This window comes from Mustela putorius, unplaced genomic scaffold (genome assembly GCF_011764305.1).
Source record: "Mustela putorius furo isolate JIRA1106 unplaced genomic scaffold, ASM1176430v1.1 tig00000592_pilon_pilon_pilon, whole genome shotgun sequence".
Lineage (NCBI taxonomy): Eukaryota > Metazoa > Chordata > Mammalia > Carnivora > Mustelidae > Mustela > Mustela putorius.
In genome coordinates, this window is record NW_025421426.1 from 6,124,257 (window position 1) to 6,152,077 (window position 27,821).

General features: G+C 50.2%; 1 protein-coding gene across 1 annotated transcript in view; it reads left to right on the forward strand.

Annotated features, from left to right (window-relative positions):
• The window catches only part of KCNB1 (potassium voltage-gated channel subfamily B member 1), a 100,864-nt gene that overhangs the window by 54,058 nt on the left and 18,985 nt on the right, over window positions 1-27,821 (forward strand). The window lies entirely within an intron of this gene.

The following is a 27,821-nucleotide window of genomic DNA, read 5'->3' on the forward strand; positions in this document are numbered from 1 at the left end:
CATCGGACAAGGCATCTCACTTTCTTTCTTTCTTTTTTTTTTTTCTTTTTTAAAGATTATTTATTTATGTATTTGACACAGAGAGAGAGAGATTGAAAGTAGGCAGAGAGGCAGGCAGAGAGAGAGGAAGGGAAGCAGGCCCCACACTGAGCAGAGCCCAATGTAGGGCTGGATCCCAGGACCCTGGGATCATGACCCAAGCCGAAGGCAGAGGCTTTAACCCACTGAGCCACTCAGGTGCCCCAGACCCGTCTATCTCAAATGGCACCGCCCCGATTAATACCTGTCCCCCTACTTCTGACATATTATATCTTTGGGTAGATATTATACATTTAATCCTATCTTATTGTTTATTGTTCTTCCCTCCCTTCTAGATTGCAAGCTCAGTGAACTGTGGGGTTCTTGGTCCTTTTCTCAACAGCTATAACCTCAATGCCTAGCAAGGGGCTGGTGTACAGTAGATACGAAATAAAGATTTGTCAGAAGAACAAATGTGTGGATTCCCGGTCTCCAGATGAACTCCACAGGGCTCTGAGTGGGCCAACAGGCTCTGAAATGCCTAATAGATCTTTCTGTCCAAGAAATGCAAACCCAGCTCCCCACTGGGGTTGGGCAGTTTACTTGCTGGGGACATAACCGTGTCAGTAGAGCAGTACTGCTCACTATGTTTTTGTAATTAGAGGCAAAAATGCACTCTGCTTCCTTAAGACAGTCTAACAAACACAATGAGAACTTTCTGGAGCTCAGGGTAAAGTTTGTAGAGTGAAATCTATCTCCAAATGCGTGGTTTACAAGGCAGCAAAGAGGAACCAGGGATTACTTCTTTGTAAAAAGCAGATGAAATCTTATGTAAAGTTGGTTTCCCTTGGGGTGGCTCCCATTTCCAAAAACTCATTATTATGCAGAAAATAAGTCATTCATGATGATAGTTACCATTAACTGAGCAGTTATTATGGGGTGAGGCAATGTGGACTGCATTAGGTACATTGAATCCTCAAGACATCCTTGAATACTATCCCTGCAAGTGAGAAAAGGAATCCAAGGCTCAGAAAGTGAGATGCCGGGGCACCTGCCTCGGTGCCACCTGCCTCTCTGCCTACTTGTGATCTCTGTCTCTCAGTCAAATAAATAAATAAAATCTTAAAAAAAAAAAAAAAGGAGGGGTCAAATAAAGCTGTTTGGGGGATGTGACATTGAGCAGGGACCTGGAAGAGGCAAAGAAAAGAGGGAGGCGTAGGAGAATAGCAAGTACAAAAGCCCTGAGCCAGGGGAGTGCCTGGTATGTTTCAGGAGCAGCAAGAAGGCCAGTGTGGCTGGAATGGAGGGAAGGAAAGGAAAAGTGGAGAGAAGTAGGTCAAAGAGATGAGGGGCCCGGGCACCCAGGGCCTCATAGGTCATTGTTATGGCTGTGGCTTTGGTTCTGAGTGCATTGGGAAACATGGGGGTGTTCTGAACAAAGAAGAATAAATGATGCGGCTTAGGTTCTAGAGGAGCCCTCCGGAGGAATGTGGGAAATGGAGTGTGTTTTACTGTCGGGGACAGAAGCAGGAAGACAGTAAGGAGGTGATTACATTCCTCCAGAAGGAAAGGGTGGTGGCCTGGCCCACAGGCTATCTGAGGTGAGATATGGGCATGTGTGTGTCAGCTACTGCCTGGAGGCAGATCTGATGGGTCTCCCTGAGCCTGTAGATATCCTGTGATTCCCTGTTGCTGGAGGCTCATCACGCTTCCCCGTCACCAGGCTCAGCAGGACAGCTGGCTAGACCATCTGGCCTCTGCCCACCTGGCGAGAAGGAACCTCTCCGTGCCCTGGGCCCAGGCCGCAAGGAAGGCCTGCCCTGGTTTCCTCTAAGTAGTGTCTCCGAGAGAGCTCTGGACTGAAAACCCTACCGTATATGACATTGCCCCCCCCCCATGTGACCTTAACTAGGTCCCTTCCCCACTCTGGATCTCAGCTTTCCTCTCTGGAAAATGGGAGAATGAAGCCAGCTGTGCCACCTTCTAGAATAGCTGTGAGAATCAAGTGCAATGCAGATTGGACATGAGCTTCAAAGGCAGCAGAGGGTGAGCTTCACGTCAAGTCAAAGTCTTCTACATGTTTAGCAGGGCCATTTGATCATTTCCACTGGGAAACTTGGACCTGGGTTTAGTTCAGGCCACGGCCATGGCTAAATCAGCCTCTCTCACTTTGATGTAGTGGCTCAAAAGTCTGGGCCTTGGATTTGGACAGAACTGGGTGGAGCTTCTGGCTCCATACTGTGAGGGGCTGTTTCCAGAAGAGGCAGCTAAAAAACCAGCACGTGGTACCCCCCTCCACCTGCCCCGGTCCGTAGCAAGACCAGCCTTAGCAGCTGGGAATTCCCTCTTGCCCACATTCAGCAGGACCCATGTTCCCAGTGGCAGGCCTGGCCCTGCCCTGCACCCTGGTGAAGTCCCCACGGTCCCCTAGGAGAAGCTAAATGTGGAACTGTGGATTTACTGTCCTCTGCTCGAGCCTCCCTGCTCCCTCCCAGAAGAGAACTGAGACGGGCTCTGCTCAGGCCAAGAGAAGCCTGGGACACTGCTATTTTCTGAGGCTCCTGGAATATTAATTTGTTTAAAAACAAACAAAAACCAAAAAAGAAGACATCCCTAAAATCATGGTACACTTAAAATATTAAACTGAACAAACGCATCTTCTGACCCACCGCTACAATGCAGTGTAAGTGTGAGGCATGTAAGATTACCACGGGATTTGTGTTCGTTATTTGTATGTATATTTTTTAAGATTTTATTTATTTGAGAAAGAGACCGAGAGAAGGGCAGGGGGAGGGGCAGAGGAAGAAGGAGAAGCAGGCTCCCCACTGAGCAGGGAGCCTGACATGGTGACCCGAGCAGAAAGCAGATGCTTCACCCACTGAGCCACCCAGGCGCCCCTTACCTGTGTATTGATATCTGAGGTTCATGGTGTTCTCTCAGAGCAAGCCAGCAGGAGGATGTCAGGATGACAGTTTGATAGACTTCGTGCCCGTCACTGTGTCCCTGCGGTTTGTGTGTGTAACCCATGTAGAGATAAGGTCAAAATCCTAAAAATATTAGAATGTCAGTTTTTTTGAATAGGTGATATATTTTCCTAGTATGAAAGGCACAGGGTTCAAAAGAGCACACAGGGAAAATAACTTTTCCTGCCCCTGTCCCCGGTCCTCCCCTCCAGAGGCAGCCACTGTTCCAAATTTCTTCTGACCCCTTCCAGAAATAATTTATCCATACATAAGCAAATCCGAATCCCTCTATGTGTATAGACTTTTTTCCTTGTTTTATGGAAATGGGAGCTGGGTATACATAATGTTCTCATCTCGCTTTGTTTGCTAACCACATACCTCGGGAATTATGCCCTATTTCTGCGTATTGGGCCACCTTGCTCTCTTTCACAGCTGCTTCATATTTCTTTGTGTGGATGGCCCACTGTTGTTTTAACTGTTCCCCCTGTTGATGGACACTGAGGTTGTTTCCAAACTTTCTGATCTGATCAACTGTGGTGCAGTGAGCAACCTTATGTCTGTATCATGAAAACTCTTGTTTAAGACCCTTAGGGAATGGCCCCTCTATTCCGCAATCCCAGTTCCTTCCAAGAAGCTGAGGTTTGATTAAGGATAACCTCACAAAATGGGGGAAGAACATCCCAGGAAGAGGGACTGCAGTGCAAAGGCCCTGGGGCGGAAATGAGCTCAATACAGTAGGAGATCACCAAGAAAGCCACTGTGGCTGGAGTGGAGCAGATGAGGGGTGAATAGCATGAGATGGAGTTAAGGAGGCCACAGGGGTCGTAGGGGCATACCAGTGGGCCATGGTAAGGTGGGAGTCAGTGAGTAAATGCAGCCACGGCTATGACGAGGGAAAAGACATCATGTTCAAGGTGATAGGCATGGCCCTCTCCTGACATCTGGTTATTGGAGAGACTGCTGGTCCTCTCATCTTGGGTCCCTTACACCTTTCCCCAAGGTCACCCACAGAAAGGATAGAGCCCAGTGTTCTGCCACAGAGGAGGCCTTAATAGACTTTGCTCTGGTCTAACCCACTGCCCACCCTGGCCTGGACCACACACACTTTAAGAAGGATGAGAACTTTTGGGGGGCTGGAGTGGAGTTGGGCATATCCCACTGCTCTAGCCACCCTAGGACGCTCTTTGCTCCATCTTTTGGTGGCCAGCCCCCTGTCAGTCTCAGCTCAAAGATCACCTCCTCAGGCCACCGAATATGTAGTTACCTTCCCCTCTTAGCCCTCGCACACCTACCCACCCCACCCATGTCCTTACTGTTCAGAGTCCAATGTGGAGCTCCATCCCAGAACCCTGGGATCATGACCTGAGCCAAAGGCAAACACTTAACTGACTGAGCCACCCAGGTGCCCATAAAAAAAATACAATCCTTTCAAAACAACAACAAAAAAAACCTTTGTCAGTCTTTCCCTTCCAATTGTCAGCGTGGTGGTGGTGGGGGGGGGTGGGTGTTGCCAGCCAGGTTCAGCCCTGTGCCCCAATTTTAATTTTTAAAGAGACCTTGAAGGAAGAGCTGGAGTTATCATGGGCAAGAGGGGTAGGGAGAGAGCAGAGCCCATGCATGGCCCCTCGGAACAGCCTGGTCTGAGACAGGGAAAACAGAACAGGGGGGTGGGCTAGGAAGGTAGGGAAGAAGATAGGAGCCAGATCCTGCAGGGTCTGGAGAGCCACAGTCAGGAGTATGGATTTATCCTGAAGGCACTGGGGAGCCACAGAGAACTCTAAAGCAGAGGAGGGACACGATCAGATCTTGTAGAAAGACACTTGGGATTCTCTGGCAGGCAGGGTTAGAGGCGGTCCTAGTGGGAACTGAGCCAGTCAAAATATCGTTGAGAGACAGACTCTCTCTCTCTCCCTCCCTTTTCCCCTCCCCCCTCTCCAACTTCTTTCTCTCTCCCTCCTCGTTCCTTTTTGTCTTCTCTCTCCCCCCCCACCCCACCTCTTCCCTGCTCCTGCTGGCCCTGGCGCCCTTCCTCTGGCACAGCTGGTTATTTTAATTCATCCCTGGGATCTGTTCTTCTAACCTGACATCTTGCTTACAGAAACCAAGAGAGGAGTAGGCTGGGGCCAAGGAAGAGAAGTTGCCCAGGTTGGCGGAAAGGTTTACAGGGTCCTGTCCCTGGTTTGGGGTCTGGCTTGGCGACTAAGACCTGTCACTTTCTTGAACCAGCTGCCACCCTCTGAAGCCCTTTCCTAATCCAGAAAATGGTATTAATAGTCCTTCTCTAATAGGTTTAAGTGTAAGGTTAACGCAGTGCTTTTCAAACCAAAGGTCAAAGAAGCAATTTAGTGAGTCACAACCACCATTGAAAAAACAAGAACAAGAAATGCCCAAGTGCATTATCATAGTAAGAATCCACGTTGTGGATGGAGTGTTTATGTCAGGGAGGGGTACTCTCAGGGTTCTTTTGTGAGCGTATCTTACTGTGGCTTCTCTTCTGGAAGGCTTGAAAGCTGCAATTGAACTACGTAGAGACGTTCATACAGTAGGTGCTCAAACTGTGGGAGCTGGTGTTTTCTTGCAGAAGTAAGGAAAGATTTTCCATTTATTTCACTGTACTCTTGGTAATTTTGTCCCTTTTTTACGTGGGGAGACCGAGGCTCAGAGAAAGAAGAGGCTGTCCCAAGGCCACCCCATCATGCTGAGCTGTGACCCTTGGCCTGACCCCATCCCCAAGCCTCTCCTCTAGAATCTTCTGGAGGCAGGACTCAGAACAGAGGCTGGTGGGGAGATGCCTCTGGGCCCCAGGCCACCCTTGGCTGAACCCCAGAGGTAGCACAGACCCCTTGCCCAGTGATCTTGCCTCTACAATTACTGAGGGAAATCCCAGAGGGAAAAAGACTGTGGTTTTTTGGCTTCCTTCTCGGATTTCCAGAAGCCAGCAGGTCTGGAAGAGTTCCCCATAAGGGGCAGGGGAAGATGGCAAGGCTGGTGCAGGGCTGGGAGGAGGGGCAGCCAGTGTGACCAGGTCCGTAAACGGTAGGGACTATCAGGAGGATTCTATAAGGCCATGACTGAGACCAAGCCCTTAGCTGAGGGCTGAGAGGCAGGAGGCCTGGTGTGTTCTGTTGCCAACAGGGGTGTGTGCCTGAGGGCCAGTTCTCTCCCCTCCTGGGCTTCAGATTCCGCATCTGTACAATGGGCATGGTGGCTGTGACTGTCTTTAGGAGCCTCACACTCAGATGTCTCAAAAATGTTCCCTGAATCCGTGATTCTCGTTTTGAGAAGTCTCCTCAACTTCCCCACTGGGGAAAGCCTTATGTATTCATTCATCAACAAACATTCATTGAGCACTTACTGTATACCAGAGAGCTGGGGATACATAGGGGATCAAGAGAGACACAGTCCCTGCCCCTTCATGGAACCTACATGACGAAGTGCTGTGAAATCCCAAAAGATGGTCTCGGGATAGCAAGTGAGAGAGTTACTTCACCAAGGCCTCTCTGGGGAGATGACATCCGAGCTGATACATGAAGGAGGAGAAGGCAGGAGCCCCGCAGAGATTCAGGGGAGGAGCAGTCCTGGCAATGAAACTACAGGTCCAAAGGCCCTGAGGCTGGAAGGAGTTTGGGGAGTGAGAGGAGCAGCACGGAGGCTGGTGTGGCTGAAACGGTGTGAGTGATGGGGTCAGGGTGAGGAGGGAGAGGTGGTCAGGCCCACCTCAGGTAGGCCCTTGAGGTCGTGGCGAGGCCCCTGGACTGCTATTCCAGGTGCAGGGGATGCCATCAGGCACTTTGAGCAGGGCAGTGACAAGGTCCACGTACTTTTACACAGACCATTCTGAGACAGGATGGTGGTGGGGGGAGGAGGCCAGCGAGGAGGCCAGGGCAGCAATCCGCGCGGGCTCTGTGCGTGGCCTGGACCCAGTGGTGGTGAGGTGAGAAGCTGTCAGACCCCGGATTTGTTTTGAAGGTGGAGCCCACAGGATGTGCTGGTGGACCGGGAGCAGTCGGGGAGGCTCTCGGGTTAGTGGCCTGAGGATCTGGGAGGAGGAAGCTGCCAGTTGCCAAAACAGGAAAGAGCCAGTAAGGAGCCGGTGGTTAGGGGATCAAGAACTCCTCTCGACCTTGTTCTTTTTGTTTTGTTTTGTTTTTTCTAAGTAGGCTCCGTACCCAGCGTGGGGCTCGAATTCAGGACCCTGAGATCAAGAGTCACATGCTTCTCCCACTGTGTCAGCCAGGTGCACTTCCACTTGACCATGTTAAGTTTGACAAGCCCATGGGACATCCAGGTGTCCAAACAAATCCTGTCCCACGAGCCTAGACAGTGAGTGCGGGGGAGCCTGCCTTGTGGCAGAGATGAATTCCCATGACCCAGTTTTGTCTGCCTGTGGCTATCTGGGTCACCTGGACTGCAGGTCCTCACCCCTCAGAGCTTATCCTACCCCACTCCTGTCCTTTTCAGTACTGGGGCTCTGCTGCCCCTGAGAACCCTGAAGGAGGGAAACCAGAACATTCCTTTTCCACTGCCCCCTCGAAGAACCCTGAATTTCTCCGCCTTTTTGCCTTTGCTCTTCTGTGCCCTCTGCCCGGAATTCCCCTTTCCCTCTGTCACTCTCACATATCCAAATTTTTTCCATCCTTTTATGCCTAGAAGTCTCCAAGAAACCTTTCCTGGTTTCCACGAATAACAGGAACCATATTTTGAATGCCTACTATGTGCCACGCTCTTGCTGACCTCACCTAATCTTTGGAGGTAGAGATTCTCACCTCTGTTTTACTGATAAGAGTTAAGGTTGAGGGAGGTGAAATCGCTATCTTGAGGCCATTTGAGAAAAGTGGCAGAGTGGGGTTCAAACTCTACACTTTCTTTCATGTTCTATAAGGCAACTTAGCTGCTTATCGTGCCTAAGGGCCTTTGGGCTCTGACTGAATTTATTTGGTTTCTGCATCCCCAGAATCTGGCACAGGCTCTCCATAAATGTTCCCTGGATGGATGGAAGAATGGGTGGGTGGATGGATGTGGCGGGGGGGTGGATTCATGGCTGGCTGGATGGCTGGATGGCTGGCTGGTGGCAGGCTGGGTGGGTGGCTGGGTATGTGGATGGGTGGACAGATGAATGATAGATGGTGGATAAGTAGATGAATGGATGGATGGTTGGATGGAAGGAGTATAGAAAAAGAGATAAAAGAGGTACGAGAGATCATTTCCATCTGGGAAAGCTGTTCTTATACATTAAGTCATCAGTGAGGCTTCTCTCCGACCTTGGGAAGCATGTTGTTAGGACTCCATCTCTGTTCAGACAACACAGGGAAGGGATCCACTGTTTATGGGGCACCCATTACGTACCAGACACTATGCACCCATTATAAACTTTATATGCATTAACTCAATCAGTCCTCACAGAAGTCCTATGAATAGAGTACTGTTTATCCCAGTTCTTAGATGAGAACGCTATGGCTCAGGGAAATCAAGCCACCTACTACAGGAGTAAGAACCCCATGGATGATCCTAACACAGCCCTTGGTGGGATGTGCCTTGGAACCTATGGTAGCCCTGGGGGAGGGGGTCTTCCCACCCCAGGGCCTTTGCAGTTACTGGTTTCTGCCTGGGACTCTTTGCCTCAGGCACTTCTCATAATCAGCTCCTTCTCACAGTCAGGTCTTAGTGCAAACCTCTCCTTACAGAAAGGCTGTTGGCCACCCCACTTAGTATGCCCCCCAGGCATTCTCAGAATCAAGTAGGACACAGATTTGGCTATTGTGATAGACACTCAAATAGCAGCGGCTAAAACGATATCAAAGTTCATTCTCAATAAGGAGAAGTCACTGGTTCTTGAAACGGGGGTCTACATCTGAGGCTCCTGTGACCTCAGCAAGTGGAGAACAGCATGGGCTCTGCAGCCAGCTGTGCCCAGTTTCAGACCTCACGGCTGTCTCTCGCAGCATGGCTGGAGCTCACATGTGGATCTCAGTCTCTCGGAGCCTGTTTCCCCATCTAGAATGAACGTTCTCCCTTGAGGGTCCCAGGAGCAAACACCTGCAAAGTGTCTACAGCAGGGCCAAATCTAGCCCACTCCCTGTGTATGTCTGGCTGGCAAGCAAAAAAAAAAAAAAAAAACAGCTTTTACATTTCCGAGGCATGGAAAACTATCTAAAGAAGAATACCGCTTCGTGACAAGCGAAAATGACATGAAATTTAAATTTCAGTGTCCGTAAAGGTTTCCTGGAACACAGCCATGCCCGTTTGCTTCTGTTTGTCTCTGGCTGCCTTTGTGCTCTGGTGCAAAGTGCAGTAGTTGTGACAGACACATGGCCCACAGCCTGAAATATTCATCGCCTGGCCCTTTACAGGAAAAGCGCGCTGACCCCTGGGCTAGAGAACATTGCCGGGAACACAACAAGCATCAGTATGCGTACCTCTTCTTACTCAGGTCCTTGGGAAGCAGCCGTGGGTGGGGACCACACTGTTCATTAAGCCAGTGGGCCACCCCCTGGGTGGGGGGCGTCACATCTGTCATCTTCTCACAGCACTTCAAGTTAGACATGACTATCCCCATTTTATAGAGGAGGACACTGAGGTTCCAAGAGCTGATGGCATTGGTCCAAGGTCACCTAGTTGGGTAAGAGGCAGAACTGAGATCTGAACCCATGGTCTTTTTGGTTCTTCTAAATCCATTCACACATTTCATACCCTACTGCCTGAGGGGGCTCTGGGGACATGCCAACAGCTGGGTCTCTGCAAGGCCCCGAAATAGGATCACATTGAAGAGTCTGTTTAAAATGCAGATTCCTAGGGCCTACCACAACCTCCTGAATCAGTCTCAGGAGGACCAGGAATTTAGCAAAATCCTCCAAGGGATTTTTCAGTGTCAGAGGGGTGATGAGGGGAGGAAGAGGTCCCCATGAGCTCAAGCTGTCAAGGAGGGCCTCTTCAGGAAGGGTGGGCTGAGGAATTGGACTAGTTAGGGGAAAGGCAAGGGCACTGCAAGCAGGGGCGCCTGCCTGAGCACAGGTTAGGAGGCAGGAATGAGGTCAGCATGTGCATTGAGGGGCCTTACCCTGGGGCAGGCTGCACACAAGCAAGCCAGATTTCTGAGGTGGGAGTGACAGGTTCCCCCATGAGCTCTGGCGCTCCCAAGAGATAAGGCAGCTCTTCCACTCAGGGCCCAGAACCTCCTCTTCCTCTGGCTGCTTAATAGATGGGAAGTTCTGCATTCCAGCCTCCAAAGCCCTGCATGATCTGGCCCCGGCCTGCCTCTTCGTCATTGTCTTTGAGTCCTCTTTCCCTTGCTGCTTCCACAGTGGCCTTCTTTCTGGCCCTCAAACACACTTTGTTCCTGCCTCAGGGCCTTTGCACTTGCATCCTTCGACTTGGCTTAGCAGACATCCTCAGGAGGCCCTTTCTTGACCAGCTGCCTCCCTCCCACTTTTTCCCCATCTCCATTCACTCCCTCTCTGCTATTTGTGTGTGAGTGTGTGTGTGTGTGTGTGTGTGTTGCCTGAATGGATGTAAAATGGGAAACATGCCCAAGCCAGAGAAGGGCTGAGGCAAGCTTCTGGACTCTCCTCTTTAGGTTAAGCACTCAGTGCCCAGGGGGCTGCTGGTTGAGGGTCTGGAGTGATAACTTTGTGCAGGAAGTGTACAGAGTGATGTGCTGGAGAGTATTCTTAAAGGAGAAAACCAGAGTGATGTGCTAGAGAGTATTCTTAAAGTGATGTGCTAGAGAGTATTCTTAAAGGAGAAAAGTATTCCTTTTCTTTCCTCTGCCCCCTGGAGATGGGGGACACACTGTCACCTTCTAGAATTCTCCAGAGTATCCCCTGCCTCCACAGATCCTGGAGCTAATGGCTACCTGGCTCCCCTCACTGAGCAAGCCCTGAGCCAGCCTTTCTCATAAATTCTCATCGAATCCTCACAATTCAATGACTGAGGAAGCATCACGGCCCCATTTCCCAGATGGAGAGACTGAGATTCAGGAAGGTGAAGGAATTTGTCCGAAGCCTGGAGTGAAAGCCAGAAACTAGAACCCAGTTGGGACCCAAAGCCCGTTTTCTCGGCACCCGTGTTGTGCTGCCTCACTGGGCCCCGCCGTCCATGCCATTCCTCCCTCCCGCTCTCCCGCCCCACCATAGGGAACCTGCCATCATCAGGAAGTCTTTCCAATAGCTAGCTCGGAGCCTCAGCCTATCACCAAGGGAGAGGATTCAAAGACAGCTTCTCTTCCTGTTTCCACGGTAACTTGAGGGCTCCTTTCTAACCAGAAAGGCATGGAAGGTGGTAAGCGGAGAGGTCATGGAAAACCTGAACCCCAAAGGAGGTCACTTCTCAAAACAAAGTTTCAGAGAATGGGCTGGCAATCAGGGTACCTGAGTTCAAATCGGAGCCCTAGCACTTCCTTCTCTGTGTGACTTTGGTCAGGCTAGTGACATTCTCTGTGTTTCTGTCTGCCCATGCCTAGAGGGGGTCTTACCAGCCAGGCACCTATGTCCCAGCTGCTTCGAGGTTTGAACCGGAGAAGTCAGAGTATGAGCTGGCCAGCTCGGGGCTCGGGAGCCCAGGCCTAGTAGGGAGCAAGCAGGGTGACGGAACAGTGGAGGGCAGTTCCAGATTACTCTAGGAAAGGCTGGCAATTAAGCGCCAAGTGGGAAGATAGTAAGATCCTATGGAACCTTCCCAGGAGCCAATGTGGCCCAGAAAAAGGATGTGATTTTAAGGCAGGACATCTCAACCTTAGTACTGTTGATGTTTAGGTCAGGAAAATTCTTTGCTGTGGGGCTGTCCTGTGCTTTGTCCTGGTTCGCTCAGCAGCCTCCCTGACTTCTACCCACTAGACGCCAGCAGCCATCACCCACCCCCACCCCACTCCATGCCCAGGGTGACAACCAGAACTTTCTCGAGGGGGCGCACTGCCTTTAACAGAAAGGAGAATTATGAGGGAAATAATTTATATTAAAACCAGTGCCTGATCACGACAAAAACACCAGAAAGCACCACGAAAGTGTCAGGTGCCTTCACTATACATAGCAGCACTGTGAGTGTGACCGTGACAGAAACAGAGAGGCCCAGGTGTGTTGGCAGCTCACACACCACAACTGGGGGTGCCATCCACCACGTGATTTTTCTGAGGCGGTGACTAACTCTTGGTCAAGTTCTGAACAGAAGAAAGTACAGTTCTTCCCCTGCTTTATCCAGCGGTTGTTGTTTCTGGAAAATTCAGGATGTATTTGTATTTTGTATCCTTGGCAAAAGATATTTGAAGTGTTTATTTGTAAAATGGAGTTCAGAGTCTAAGTTCAGGAAATTGTAAGCAGGGTTGTTGTTGTCTCTCGGGTCACCTGGCAGGCCAGCCTCCCCAGACACTCAGTTCCTGAGGCGGCCTCTCCCATCCTTGGGACATCCTCCCAAATTTCCAGAACATGCCCTGTGGGCGGTATGCGGGAGCCAACCTCCCACCAACAGCCAAGCTCCTAGTACAGGCCCGGTTTGTTATCTGTGGTTCCGGCCTTTCTCAACCTAATGGTTTGTTTATTTACACTGCATTTGAGTTTTTGCACACTGAGAGTGGCTTGTCCTTTTATCCAATTTGTGCACATCCTTGCTAATTACCCTTGAAAGTCCAGGAGGCCAAACCGGGCGCGTATTATTTCCTGACCAGTCCACACGGGCCTTGCTGCTTCTCCTGCTGAAGATCCGCCGGGAAGTCGTCGTCGCGCCCCCCCCCCCCACGGGATCCGCTACGCGCTCTGCGCTCTCCGCTCTCGGCCGCACCGGACTAACTGCTCATTAGCCAGCTCCCACCTGTGCTTATAGCCAGAAACGGGGCTCACGGGGTCCAGAACCCCTACCGATTGTTTCTTAGAACTGGAACCATAATGAACTTTTCTACATGCCAGACGTTCAGCTAGAACCCAGTGTCTTATCCCAGCACGAGACGGAGTTTTTCTCATTTGAGAAGGGAGGGAGGGAGACCGAGAGATTCCTCACGGCCTCCTTCCCCTTTCCCCAGCTGCCCCCACCCCCAGACTCGCACATTCCACCTCCCACCTCAGAAGGCCACATCGGAAATAAAGCTCACTTTACTTCTTGCCGTTTGAACTTCCAGATTTTGGGGTCCTCACAACTGAAAGGGATTTTCAAGAGTAAAAACGGCAAATATTCCTCCTAAGTGGTTATCCTTGGGGCCAAGCCCCTGAGCCCTGGGCCCCTACTGGACATTCTTTCTAATCCTCCTCCCACCTTTAAGGAAGGTCTTCCCCTTGCGAAGCTGCCCAGGAGGAGGCAGGAGCTCAGAGAGGGCCTGCCCAAGACAGCCCCCACCCCCCACCCCCCAACTCCCCCCACCCCGCCCCAGGCCAGTCCCCTGCTGGGCTGAGGTTTATCCCCAAGCTGCTGCCCCCAGCGACAGTCACCCTGCTGCACAGTCATTTTCCCGACTCTCAGGGTGTAAATAGCTGTTTACCCTATTTTCTATGAACAGGTTTCCAGAGAGGCCTCCAGAACGTGTGTGATCAAGCCAACAAATTCAAAAATACAGCACTTATTACGGACCTTAGTATTAACCAGCCACCCACCCGCCTGGCTCTAATTAAAGGCCTGTCTGTCTTCTACTTTACAAATCACGGCTTTTGGGGGCCTATAATTTAATCAGTTGCAATCAAGGCCGGGCGAGTGGAGGGCGGAAGACTGGTTCCCCACTCCCCATCTTCCTGAGGCTAGTGACAGAGAGGCCCCCTGGGTAGCATTAGTACCTATGGCCCTGGGCTCCCACCCTCCTTTTGTTGCCCAGGGTCAGAACTAGGATGAGGCCCTCACCTTGGGTACAGAAACCCAGGGTCACCTTGATGGATTTGTCCTTTCCTCTCAAGACTCCAGGACGTCTCAACACGGCAGAGCCTGCCTTTATAGAAGATTTAGATATTTTGTTCATTAGGACCTCCATTCATCAAGTTTGATTTTCTAAAATAATGCATGAAAAGGTGACTCACCTTGATGACTGAGTTTTGGTGACTCCCTTAACTTTCTTCACCTTCCTCTCGGCCCTGCTGCCCCTTCCATGGAATCTCTCTGTCCAGTCACCCCACCTCAAACTGCAGTTTTCCTGTCTTTTAAGCTGGGATACCAAGAGTACCTACTTCATCAGGCTATTGGATCTAAAAATCTCTGGCATACAGCTGGCGCTCCGTAATGGCTGCCATCATCAGAGAAGAGAAAGCTGAGGGTACTTGCTGTTGGTGTGGGGACAGGTTCAAGACAAGACCTCCTGACGCTGGGCTGTTTGGGCACCTCCCTTCCCTGCCCCCCTCCCCTGCACTGACAACCAGCACCCCCGTCCCCTCACAGTGACAATCAGAAATGCCCCCCCCCCATGTTTCTAAAATACCTGGGGCAGTGCCACCACTGCTGGGCTGGGTCACTGTCTTAGAGTCAACACAGCCTGGGGCTCAAATCCAAGTCATCACTTAGCTGTGCGACCTTGGGCAAGTTCCTTAACCCCTCTGAGCCTCTTGTTTTCTTCATTTGTAAAATGACCAGAGCAGTATCTCCTAGGGGTGATTTAAGTGTTTGGATATCCAATTTGTGATAGCTGCTACTGTGGTTATTATGTCGTTTGTATTCAAAGCGATAAGCTCCTCTTGGAGCAGAGGCTCTCTGGTGGCAATTTGTTGGGGAGGAGGAAGCAGCTCACAGATGACTTGTCTAGGGGAAAGGAGCAGATCTAGCCTGTTAATGTGTATTGTTTGAACCAAACCACATTTACGTATTTTAATTAGTCGCCAGCATTAACAATTTGGAAGATTACATGGGGAAAAACTCGGGGTTTTTTCGTTTCTCTTGAGAAGCTGGAAAATCAGGCGCATTCTCTGTCCCCTCCTGGAGGTGGTGAGGGGTGGCCCCAGCGCCCCTCACCCCTCCTGGTATTTGACATCCAGCCAGCTTCAGCTGTTTGTACTTCCTGCTTGGCCCGCTCCTGGGGGCTGCGTGTGCGACCCTGGGGCTGGCTGCGAGGGTGAGGGGAAGAGCACCACTCAGGAAACCGGAAGGGAGGTTTTTAAAAGGAAGCATGGACTTGGGGCTGGGTTGTCACAAAAGATAAGTAGTAGGAATTCAGAGTGCCTCAGAAAGTGGCTGAGAGAATCAGGGTTTTTGTTTGTTTATTTTATCTCACAAGCTCCTCCTCGAAAATTGCTAAGAGTGAGGAAAACGTTAACATTCTAGGAAAGGAGGCTGGGAAGAAGCCTAGCAGGAACAAAAACCTGGAGGCTGGAATCCTCCAAGGAGAATGGGCAGGGGTCTGGGAGGCAGTCAGGTGAGGGACAGAACACCAAGTCAGGAGCCCCCTACTCCAGTCCTGGTTCTGCCACAGACCAGCCTGCTTAGTCACCCCCCCTCTGAGGCTCCAGTCCTAGAACTGATGAAAGTAAAGGGAAAGGTTAGCTGGGAAGGGGCCCTTAGGCTTACAAATTTTGAAGGTTGTCTTCCTCATTACACTCCCCATGATGCCAGTACACAGTAGGCACTTAAGCAGTCCTGTACTGTTCGTATGCAGAGTAGTGCAGCAACTTGGCCCTGCCCAGGGTTGCGGTTTCCAAAGGCAAGGGTTGAGATCAGCTCCTGGAACAGCCAAAGAAAGTGGTTGTGTTTATAGCCTCTGCCCAGTCTTCGAGCTGGAACTCTAGGGAAGATTCCAAACACAGTCAAGAGAAAAAAAAAAATGGCTGAAGATCTTTGTGTGCCAGGATGAGAGCTAGGGCCCCTCGAAGAGCTCAGGAGAGAGACTGTAGGGACAAGTTATGGCTCCCGTATGCTGTCTCTGAGGAAGGGATGGAGGGTCGGTCACTTTCCCTGGGGCAGCTGACGCAGGGCCTGCTGCTCTTGAGGGATGAATGAAGAATTGATTCAAATAATGGATTATTTAAAAGACAAACACAGGAAAGGAAGGGAGAGGGGAAGGGGTGAGTGGAGGGTAGAAGACTAAAGGATGTGGGTGCTGGCTAAGTAAATGGAAGGTGAACGAACCAAAGATGAAGAAATAGCAGGACAGAAGGAAGGGAGGGAGAGGAGAGCGGGAAGGGGGGGGCGGAGGGCGGAGGGATGCCCCGATGGGTGGAAGGAAGGAGGCCTGGTTCTGCCCCTGAGAATAATCCGTGAATAAGCAGTAGCCAAGTGTCTCCTGTGCCCAGCACTGTGCAGAGACAAGTGAAGTCGGTAGAGAATCCCTACCCAACCCCACAGGCGTCAGCAAGGAAGACTCAGAATGGCCATTGCCCAGGGCTGCTGGGGTAAGAGGTAAAAATCACAGCAGTCCTTCCTTTCTGCCCACAAACTGGGCTCCTCCATAGTTGTCTCAGCACCTGGAGGAGGAGAGAATGATTCTGGGGAGGCTTTCTGTGGGGCCTGGGAGGGAGGCTCCTTGGAATGTCCTAGAGCCCACCTTATGGGCAGCTCAGTGAAGGCAGGAGCCAGATCTGTATCCACTGCGTCCTAGCTTCCCACGGAGCGCGGCTCCCCGCCGGAAGGCCATCAGTGACGTTTCTGTAAGAAATGAATGAGTGGGTGAGGGAGTGGATGAAGGAGAGAGTCTGAGCAGCCGGAGCAGCGTTGCCTGTAGCTGGAGGCAGATTCCATCCTCTTTGCCAACTTGGGTTTTCTTGCTCCTGCGATGGAACCGCAGTGGAACTCAGCGTGGATTGTGAAAGTGCCGCGTGAGCCGGGGAGAGCTTTGCGGGCAGAGAGTGTGACGTGAGCAGAGGTAATGGAAGCGGTGCCAGCGTCGACCTTGGGAGCGAGAATGGCCCCAGCACAAAACCCATTCCCGGTGGCAGTGGTGGCGCCGATACTGGCAGGGGTAATGCCGGTGTGAATGGCAGGGGGAACGGTCTCGGTGACGGCAGTGGTTATTTCCTGGTGGCAGTAAGAATACTACTACTGGTGGCACAGGAGAAGACAAAGGAGGACATTCCAGGAGGGGGGAAATGTTCTAATTTCAGTTGAAAATGACAGAAATCCAATTCTAATGGCTTCAGCTAGGAAGGAAAGAGCTGAGTGATTGCCTCAAGTAACTGGTAAGTCCAGAAGAAGCTCTGGTTTCTGGCCCCAGATATACAGCCCTGGGGCCATACCGTCAGGACTTGTCCTGCAGTAATCTCTCCCCATCTTTTGTTTCTGCCTGTCCCTAGGCAAGCGTCACTCTCAGGCAAGGTCTCTGGTCTCCCCAGCTTCCAAATCTCTAAGACAGTTCCCCTCTAAAAAAGAACGGCTCCTCCCCAGCCGGTCATTCAGAGTCCCAGGATTCGCTCTCATTGGCCCATCATGGTCACATGTCCATCCCACAGCCAATCACTATGGCTAGGAGGGTTGGACCACATGGGTGGGATCAGAATGGGTCATTTGGCTGGGGACCAGTGGGTGGTCTTCAGAGGTAGGGGCAGGAAAAGATGATAGAAGTTGAACAGCCTGGTGCTTGCTAGGTCTCAACAATGCATTTTTCTCCTCCCTGTGCTGTGAGGATAGGGAATAACCTATATCAGCTGGAAGATGGAGCAGGCCTGGGTTCAAATCCCAGTTGTGCTCCTTGCTATCTGTGTGGCCGTGGACAAAGTGGTTAACTTTCCTGTGGATCAGTTTCCTCCACTGTAAAATTACAGCCAATTTTTTTAAATGTCAGAAAATGTATTGCGTGTTCTGAGAACAGAGCCTGGCACATAGTAAGTGCCCAATAAATGGAGGTAATAGTGCCAAATCTTAGGATTTGTGAGGATTAAAATCTCTTTCCTCTGCTTGGGTGTTCCTCTCCTGGATCTTCATACAGCTGGATCCTTCTTCTTCAGGTCTCAGTTTAAATGTCACCTCCTCAAAGAAGCCCTCCCTGATTACCATAGCTAATGATGCGCTCCTACACCCAGTCACTCTCTATCCCAGTAGCCTATCTTTGTAGCACCTAAAGTGATCTTGCTAATTCATGTTTCCTCGTTTAATATCTGCTCCCTCCACCCAGATTTCAGTCCCGTGAAGACAAGATCCACTTCGGTCACTGCTATGTCCTGAGAATCTAGAACAGGGCCTGGCATATGGTTTGGGCACTATAAATGTTTGCTGAATGAATGAATGGATTCCTCTTTTCTTTTGTGAGACAGTGTCTTTGTACAGCATTAACCCCCAACAGGGAGGACTGTAGGACAGAGATGCAGGAGTAGGAGAGGGGCACAGAGATAGAACTTCCCAAATTGGCAGGGATGGAGGGTGACGGAGCACTGGGTGAGCCTGCCCCCTTCTGCCCTCTGAGAAGGGCTCCCTTTGGTCTCTGTCCCTGTCCGTGTAAAAGGTCTCAACTTTGGAGACCCTTGGGAGGTCAGGGCATCCACCTTGACTTGGGTCATCCCCAGCCAAGGTCAGGCTGAAGCCAGCAGGACAGGATGCTGAGGCCTTGGATTACACATCTTTACACATCCGGCTGCTTAGCCGGATTAGTACAGATACCACACCTATCCTGTCCAGGCCTAAGACCGGGGCCCTGGAGTGTGGGTCACAGGCCTCCTCCCACCCCTCAGGCCCATGTTGGCCTGGAAAAGCCTCCAGACACACCAGAAACTGGGCCAGGACTGCAGACGGCGTGACCATATTTTTTGTGCAGTTTCGTTACCATTTATTGGATGCCATCTGTATACTAGGCGCTGAGCCTGGCACTTCATAGTTATCTCAGTTGATCCTTAAAGGTGGCAGACTGGGGCTTTTTCTTCTTAATTCAGTTCCTCAGTAAACAGTTAATGAAGCACCAACGATGTGCCAGGCTCAGGTCAACTACTGGGGATACAGAAGTGATGAAGTCAGCCCCTGCCTTGGTGGAGCTTTTAGAGGGGAGACAGGCTGGCAGTAATTAAAGATCTTTAAAATGCACTTCAGCTCCTTAATCGGGATGGAAGAGGAGGGGAAGAGAACCCAGGGATCAGCAGGTGAGATCCCTGATCCATACCTGGGCTCCAGGGAGGTGGCTTGTGCCCCCTAGCCCACAGCTGGTTGGGGGAGCATTGCTGTCTGGAAGAGAGCAGAATGTGGACCACCTATCTCCAAAAATATGACCAAATGACAGATTGACCGAATGAATATTCTGCTGTTTTTCCAAAGCCGCCTGTAGCTCCCCATTACCTATGGGGCCTTATCTGTATCCCTCAGCCTGCGTGCACAGCCCATCGTGATCTGACCCCAGTGCTCCTCCAGCCTCTCCAGGATGCTCCACCCTGTCCTCCTAGCTCCAGGACAGCCACTGTCATCCTCCTGGTTGCTCAGGACCACACCGGGGACTCTTCCTTGACTTTTCTTTGGATAGTTCCACCTCCAAAATATGCTTTGAATCAGTTTTCTCTATTCTCAACTGCCACCATCCCTCACCTGGACACCTGCCCGTCCTCTTCACTTAGATTCCTGAATCTGTTCCAATCCAGCTATAGGCCGTTACTAAACACAGCTGGAAGCTCTTTAAACCCACATTAGGCCATGTCACTGGCCTGCTAAGAAGCCCTCTGTGACTCCCGTGGTTCTCAGAATAAAATGGCTCATCTGGTCTTTAAGGCCTTCCTCACTTCTCTCTGTGATCTCCTCTCTGACACCCACTGCCTTCCTTCCACGCTCCAGTACACTGTTCTCCTTTATTTTTTTGTATGTGTCAGTCTCTTCTCTGCCTCAGGGCCTTTGCACTTGCTGCTGCCTCTTCCTGGAACACCCTGTCCTCAGATAGTGCCATGCCTGGCTCCTCTGCATCCTTCAGATTGCCACACGAATGTCACCTCCTCAGAGAGGCCCTCCTGGGGTACCCTATTGTTTGTTATCCCATCATTTTGGTTTTTTGGCAGAGCAGGTGATGGAGAATGGGAAGGAGCTTCAAGGAGTCTGGAAGCAGGAGGGACAGGAGAAAATGTAGCCAGGGACTAAAAGGAAGCAACAGTGTGGCTTTCCTGCAGACCAGGACAGTCAGGCCACAGTACGGTTGGGTGAGAGGCTAAAGGAGACAGGTGTCCCATCCACCCCTCCCTGAGTCAGAGCACTGCGTGCACCCAGCAGCAGGCCCAGCACTCTGAGGAAGCCATGACTCTTTCCCTGGCACTGCTGAGTCCTTTCCTTCATCGCCGGCCACGCTTGCAATGATTTACTCCTAGGCTCGCAAGCCGAGATCACGGCAGACGCCAAGCAGGCCTCATAAACAACTTACATGGGCCGTGCAGAAGATTTTAAAAACACAGGCCTGGACTAGCTGGCGCTCAGATCCAGCCTGATTGCCACAGAGGAGGACATGTCCAGCATAGCCAGAGCCTCAGATTTTAGGTTTTTTCTTCTCTTTTCTTTCCTTTCCTTTTTTTTTTTTTTTTTTTTTTTTTTTTTTTTTTTTTTTTTTTTTTTTGAGAAGCTGGAAATCTGGATTCAGAGAAGAGATAAATGTTGGCAAGGGATTCAGTGAATGGGCCAAAGCCACCTGCACACCGGTGGGTGGAGCCCTCCAGCTGGCAGAGTGGCCTCTTGTCGGGGCCCCTTGCCCTTCCCTGGCACAGAGGGTAGTATGCATTTTACACCCACAACCTTCAGTGCTGTGGCCATTTTACAACTGGGAAAGCTGAGACTCAAGCACTGACTTAACGACCCATGCCAGGGCCCAGCCTCTATGTGGAACACCCTCCCACGGCCCAAAACCTAAAGAGGTTCTAACCTCTGTACGAAGAGTGTCTTAGCTTCCATGTCTTACTTGTTCCAAATCTGCTCTCTCTCCCACAAGGGGAAACTAAGGCTCAGAGGGGTTATGAAATGTGCCAGAGGTCACCAGGCTGGCAAGAGCCGGGATTGCAACCCAACTGCAAGTCCAACACCAGAGTTGGCAGGCTAACCCCTTACTGTCCGTTCAGCCCCAGTGTGAAGGAGCTTTGAAAAGTTCAAATGACCTCAGAATCTTTAGTGGTACCAAATCTGTTACCTGTGCAGGAGCCTACTAAGCATAAGTCACTAAGAGGTATTAGGTCAATTAAGAAAAAAACGAAGGAAGGTCAGCTGTATTTTAAATCAATAAATAAGTAAATATGTAAGTGCTAAGACTTCAGGTCCTTCCCTGGAAGCCCTGGGCTATAGCCAGGACCCTCAGAGGGCATTTTCTGGAGGGAAGGGGAACCTCAGGAATTTTATTCAAATGTAGATATCCTGACAGCTGGTTCACTTTACTCGCCAACTCCTGAGACTTGGTTCCCACTCCTGCCAGACCCCAGGGCAGTTTAAAGGATTTCAAAAGGAAACCAGGATCGGCCCAGCAGCTTAGAGCTCAGGGAGTTCCATGTGGTATATCTCTTCTGGTTCTTTCCTCCACCATTTCTTGGTCAGTGGAGGGGGAAAAAAATCAGTGTTTGCTGAAGATCTGTCAGATCTTCAGGTACCTTCTGTGTGATACCTCTGTGTGATTCAACCACTTCCTGGCTGTGTGATCCTGGGCAAGTCAATTTACCTGAATGAATCTGTTGTCTCATCTGCTAAATGAAGGTGAGAATTTTGTTGGCCAGGTCACTTTTGATTTGCAAGGGTCAGAAAGCCAACCCAAAGTGGCCTGTTCAAAAAAGGGTATTGATCAGTTCACGTTAATGGAAAGTCCAGGGATATTGGCTTCAGGAATGGCTGTATCCAGGAGCTTAACCTGCCTATATGTCTGTTGGCATAGAATCCCCCCATACTGACTATATTCTAGGGAAGAATCTTTCCAAAGGTCCAAAGATGACTCTCTGGCCTCTCTAGGTTGACATCATGATAACTCTGCAGCCCCTAATGAAAAAGAACACGTTTTTCCCAATAATTCCAGGGGGAAAAAGCCCAAGATGAAACTTGATTGGTGAGTGTGAGTCATGTCCACACTACTAATCCGATCACTGCGGCCAGGGGGATGGGTTATTCTAATGGTAAACGTGGGTGTCGTTCTCACCCACTGAGACTGGAGAACAGAGGCAGCTTCACTGAGTACATGAGAGAGGAGGAGGGTTGGTTCTCAAAAAAATAATACCAAACAGTCCAAAATCATATCCTCCACAACCATACCTCCTGAGTGCTTGGGAGGCTTGAGCGAGATGATACACTCTGCCTGGTTCTTAGTACTTGCTCAATTAACAGCTTGCCTTTGTCTTCTCCCTCGTAGACCCCTGAATACCCCTCTGACCCAGTGTGCCTACTCCAGGGTCAGGTGGGCCTGAGTTCAAGCCTGATTCTGATGTGTGACTCAGGGCAAGTTATTTAGTTGCTCCAGGCCTCAGATTGCTCCTCTGAAGGACGGCAGTGGTGAGAGGTCCTGTCTCCCAGGATGGTTGTAATAAATGCCTTGGACATGGCATACAGTAGGTGCTTCATAAGTGGTGGTGTCTACTCTTGCCAGCCTTCTCTGCACACACCTGCGCCAGCCACATGGGGCCGTCTGTCATTCCCCACTTCTAGCCTCTGCACCTATGCTTACCAGGGGCCCAGCCCAAATGACTCCTCCTTCATGAAGCCTCACTTCTGTGAGCCTTGGTTTTCCCAACTACAAATGGGGATTATGAGAGTATCTACCTCTTTGGGTTGATATAAGGAGTAAATGAGACTAGGCCGGCAGAGCAGCTAACACAGTGCTTGGCATGGTGAGTAATCAGTACATTTTGGCTGTTAGTATTATGTCATTGTTATTAGAAGTTCAGCTGCTAATTTAAGCTTGTATTTCCCTGTAGTGTCTAACACAGGGCGAGAACTCAATGAACATTGCATCTTGGGTGGTCCAGTTGGGGCCATGGCTTCTAAACCCAACTATCCCACCAACCCAAACCAACCCAAATCAACCATCCATCCAACCACCCATTCACTTTTCATTTAAGGTACCAGAATTTGTGGAGGGCCAACACCATACCAGCGCTGTGCTGGAGAATGGGGTTCAGCTTTGCAAAACAGACATAGTCCTTGCCCTCACAGTGCTGATTGGGTAGGCGGGGAAGCAGAAAATGAGTGAGTGAATAAATAAACAAACAAGAGGACTGCAGATTGTGGTAAGTCACTAAGGAGGTAAAACTGTGGGGGAGGAATGAATGAGGAGGAGTTTTGTGGGGTTTTCACAAGATTGATTTATTTTTAAGTAATCTCTACACCCAACATAGGGCTTGAACTTACAACTCCAAGATCAAGAGTCAAATGCTCCACCGACTAAGCCAGCCAGGCACCCCAGGAAAGAGCAGAGGAAAGGAGATCTTTCCTCCTGATCTGGAAGCCAGATCAGGCAAGGCCTTGTAAGCCCTGTGAGAGTGCAGACCTTGTTTTGAGGGCTGTAGGAAGCCACCGGAGGACTTCAAGAAGGTGGGGGGTGACAAGACGTAGTTTCTACCTTATAGAAGGGCTCATGCTTCCATCTGGGAGAAGTTGAAAAGGCCTCTCCAAGGTGACATTTCTGCCAAGTCCTGAAAGAAGTGAAAAAGCCACCTGTGCGAGAGGGGGTGGGAAAGGGGCCCTCCAGGCCCAAGGATCAGCCAATGAGAGGTGCTGAGCGCTCTGCTGACTTCCCTTTTAGAAAAGGAATACGGGAGGTTCTTGAGGGTCCCGAGAAGGAGCGTGTTGAAGAAAAGGTGTCTAGTGACACTTGTCATAGACGGTAAGGGGGACTCCATTCAGGATATCGCAGAGACTGCTGCCATGGGGTTTTACAGTGGGGGGAGAGGCTGGGCTCGACTCCCAGGATGGGCCGGACAAGTGGGAATTTGCCACTGAGGAGCAGCATGGCTTCCAGGGTTGGAAAACCACTGAGAGGAAACAGTGGGTTGGGGGATTCTGGCTGACTATCTCAGGGACTCTTTTGGGACACAAAAACGATTACCCTTATTTTCCAAAGCAGGCCCTTAGTGGGCCATGAAGAAGGGAGTCAGTGGAAGACGGGCGCTAAGAGTATTCATAAGAACTGTGGCGGGTTCTGCACTTGGCATGCATGGCTTGAAAACCCATAAACTTCCACCCTGTTCCCTCTCCTGCTTCATTCATCCCCTCTTATTCTTCCCTTCATTCACCCTGCTTCAGCCATGCTGGCCTGACATGTTCCCACCTCAGGTCCTTTGCATTTACTGTTTCCTCTGCCTGGAATTCTTTTCCCACTGATGGTCATATGGCAGCTCCTCCTGATCCTTTAGGTTTCAGCTCAAAGGTCACCTCCACTGAAAAGCCCTGCCTAACCATCTCAGGTAAACACATCTCTTAGTCCCCTTTCCTAACAACCGGCTTAATTTTTTCCAAGCAGTTACCATCACTCAAAATTATCCTGTTGACCTATTTTTTGTACACTGCGTACTCCTTCCCTCTACAAGATAGTCAGCTCCACACAAGCTGGGAGTTCTGCCTGATTTGTTCACTGCCTAAGACGGCACCTGGTACATCATTGAATGGATGGATGGATGGACGGGTGGATGGATGGACAGATGGATGAATGAACGAGGTTAATCCTTATAAAAACCTGCCTACGTATGTATTACTATTCCCATTTTACAGATGAGGAAACTGAGGCTCAGAGAGGTGATGTTCCACACAGGGAACATTGATTGTCCAGGGGTAGGATTTGAACCCAGGTCTCACAGACGCTGTCTTTTCTTCAGTCCCCTGCCAGTGAATAGTGATAACAGCTCATGATAACACATTCCACATTAGAATGATCTTACACGAAGCTGGCATCTTCCTTCCAGTTGAAAACAAATGAGCAGCAAACATTCCCTGTGCCCCGACTGTATGCCGGGCACCCCATGTGTGATCACATGGCATCATCAATGAAGTAGGAACTGTGGTGATCCCCATTGCACAGGTGAAGAAACTGAGGCTCAGAGAAGTAAGTAACTTTTCCAGGGGCTCATAGCTGAAAAATCAGGAAGCTGGGATTAAAGTGCAGATCTGTGGGGTGCCTCGGTGGCTCAGTCAGTGAAGCGGTCAGCTCTTGATTTCAGCTCATATCCTTATCTCAGAGACCTGAGATCATTCTCTCCCTCCCCACCCCTCTCTCTCTCTCTGCCTCTCCTTGATGTAGGATTCGATCCCAGAACCCTGAGATCATGACCTGAGCCAAAGAGAGATGCTTAACCAAATGAGCCACCCAGGCACCCAGGCATCCCAATAAATAAAATAAAATAAATAAAATCTTTAAAAAAAAAAAAAAAAAAATGCAGGCCTAGGTTCTTAACCAGTACATTCTAGTTCCCCAGAACCAGGTCCCACTGGACCTAGTTTATTCATTCATTTTTTCTGTTCATTGATCATGTTTCTTCCTGTGTTTGATGAATGAATAAAGATGGTTCACTGTAAAAGGGTGAAAATTCATATAACAGAGTCTTCCTGATGACTTGGACCTTTTTAGTTAATTTTAGTCAGATCTGATGAGATCATCATTGTTTTTAATCTCGGGGCCTCAGGCTGATGGGCTCACACCAGAAGTATCCATTTAGTGGTTATCTTGGAGCTCACCTGGGCTGACATTACTAACCCGACCTCCAAGCTGTTGTTTCTTTACAAAGATCTTTGTAAGCCTTTTGTCTTTATCTGCGAGGACTAGTTTGCTCAGAACAGAGAACAGAACCTGCGCTCCAGCTCAACTAGATGAATTAGTCAGGATACACTAGATTTCGCTGCAGTCATGAGGAAACTCACGATCTCGTGACTTGACACATCCAAGTTTTATTTCTCACTTGTGTGATTCCCACTAAGGACCCAGCCAGAGTGCAGCACGCCCTCATCCAAGTCGCCGTGACTCAGGGTCCACTGTCCTCCCAACATGAGCCCCCCCATTGTTGCTGAGGAGAAGAAGGGAGCTCACACACACTCCCCCTCTGCCTGGAAGCCATCTACATCCTCCCAGGTCACCGAGAGTCACACAGTTGTGCACAAAGGATATAGAGGCCTCCAGTGTGCCCAGGAAGAAGACAACCAGAGAGGAGTGAGTGCTAGAAACCCCTTTCCATGCCAGGCATACACACACTGCAGGGCTGCGGTCAAAGATGTAAGCGTTTCTTTGCCAACCCACTGAGCTGAGGGGGCCCCTCCTCCTTCGGGGCACTTCTGTTTCCCCCATGGCTGGCTGACGTATATGGCGAACAGAATGCCAGTGTTGATTCATGGACTCAATGTCGGTAAAACTGGATTTCTACTTTTAAATGAAAGGAAAAGAAGATTTCTTCTTCTTCTTCCTTTTTTTTTTTGCCGGTAATTTCTCTCTTTTTAAAGATCTGCCTCAAATGCTATTATTTTTTTTTATTATATCTATCGCAGTTATTTTTATTTTTATATTATGGTGAGGCCACTTAACATATCTACCCTCTTCAAATTTTTTAAAAGATTTTATTTATTTATTTGAGAGAGAGAGAGCGTTCACGAGAGACAGCATGAGCAGTGGGAGAAGGAGAAGCAGGCTCCCTGCTGAGCAGGGAGCCCAGTGCAGGGTTTGATCCCAGGGTCCTGGCGGAAAGGAAGATGCTTAACCGACTGAGCCATGGAGGCGCCCCCTACCCTGTTCACATTTTCAGTGCGCTATATCGCATTACTGATTCTGCGCACAGTGTTGGATGACAGGTCTCTAGGACTTACCCATCAAATGCCCGTCACTTCTTTCTGCGCCTCCCAGTGCGTCACACTTCGCATACACCCGCACTGGAAACCATCTCCTTAGCCTCCGTGAGCATTTTCTAGGTTTCTGAGCACTTACTGCATCCCCACGAGGGAGGCAGGGCGGAGATCTCAGACCTCACTGTCAAGGGAGGCAATGACGCATATCACTTCTGGGCACAGGCAAGCGTGACTTCTCCAACGCTATTCCTGCCCCTGCCTTGGCAAGAATGCAAGTCACACATTGAGACGATAGAGCCACTGGTTCCCTGAGTCATGGCTTGGAAAGGAACTACGCTGGAGACCCAGCAGATTCTCAGTGGCTGTTCATGAGAAAGACACTGTCCTAGAGATCCTCAGCCAGAATTGGAAGGTAGATCCCTTGATAACCCATGCATCCGTTTCACCTCAACGTGAATCTCTAGTGAGACTAAGATGCTACATGGAAAAGATCTATTGTTAAGTCCCCCAGATGTCTTCTTCTAAATGCATATTGGACATTATTAACCAGCAAATCTGGCTGTTGTCGAGAATGACCAATCATGGAGCCATCATTCTGATATTAGCCAGAGTGGCATCCAACCCCAGCATCCAGACCAGCGTAGCTTCCTTTAGCACTTCCAGCTGCCCTGGCTGGGCTCTCAAAGACTACCCTCCCCACTCCCCATCCCACCAGATTCAGGGGCACGTGGACAGATTTGTGGCTCAGCAGAACCCATGGACACTGTCCTTACCTAACATTTCCTGTGCTCCTTGTTTCTATTCAATACACTGCTCTCTGAGCAGGGATGGACCGATACCATTCATCACTGTTGAGACCCACAGTCCCTGCCTCAGCTCCGTATGCCCTCAGCAAATCCAGGGAATTGGCTGTCACTCAGGCAAGAAGAACACTGCTCCAATCAAGTTTCCCACTAGTTCCTCCTCCCTCTGCAGGGACCAGAGTCAAGCCTCCATCAGCACCACCAGCACCACCAGAGGCATTGTCCTCAGATGGGCAGGAGGTTATAATCTCACCAGCTCTCAGAATCCCTGCTTTGACAGAGCTCATGAGAACTGAATTCACCTATTAGGAGAAGGATGCCCAGCCCAGATCGTATGGCAAAGAGTCACATCATCTGGGGGAGATGGTTCAAGATGGGTCTGTAGTTCAGACCCCAGAGTCCTGGGATTAAAAAATGGTGCTCAGGTGTTAAAACAAAGAAGGGCTTCAGCACCTGCTAGACACAGGATCAAACT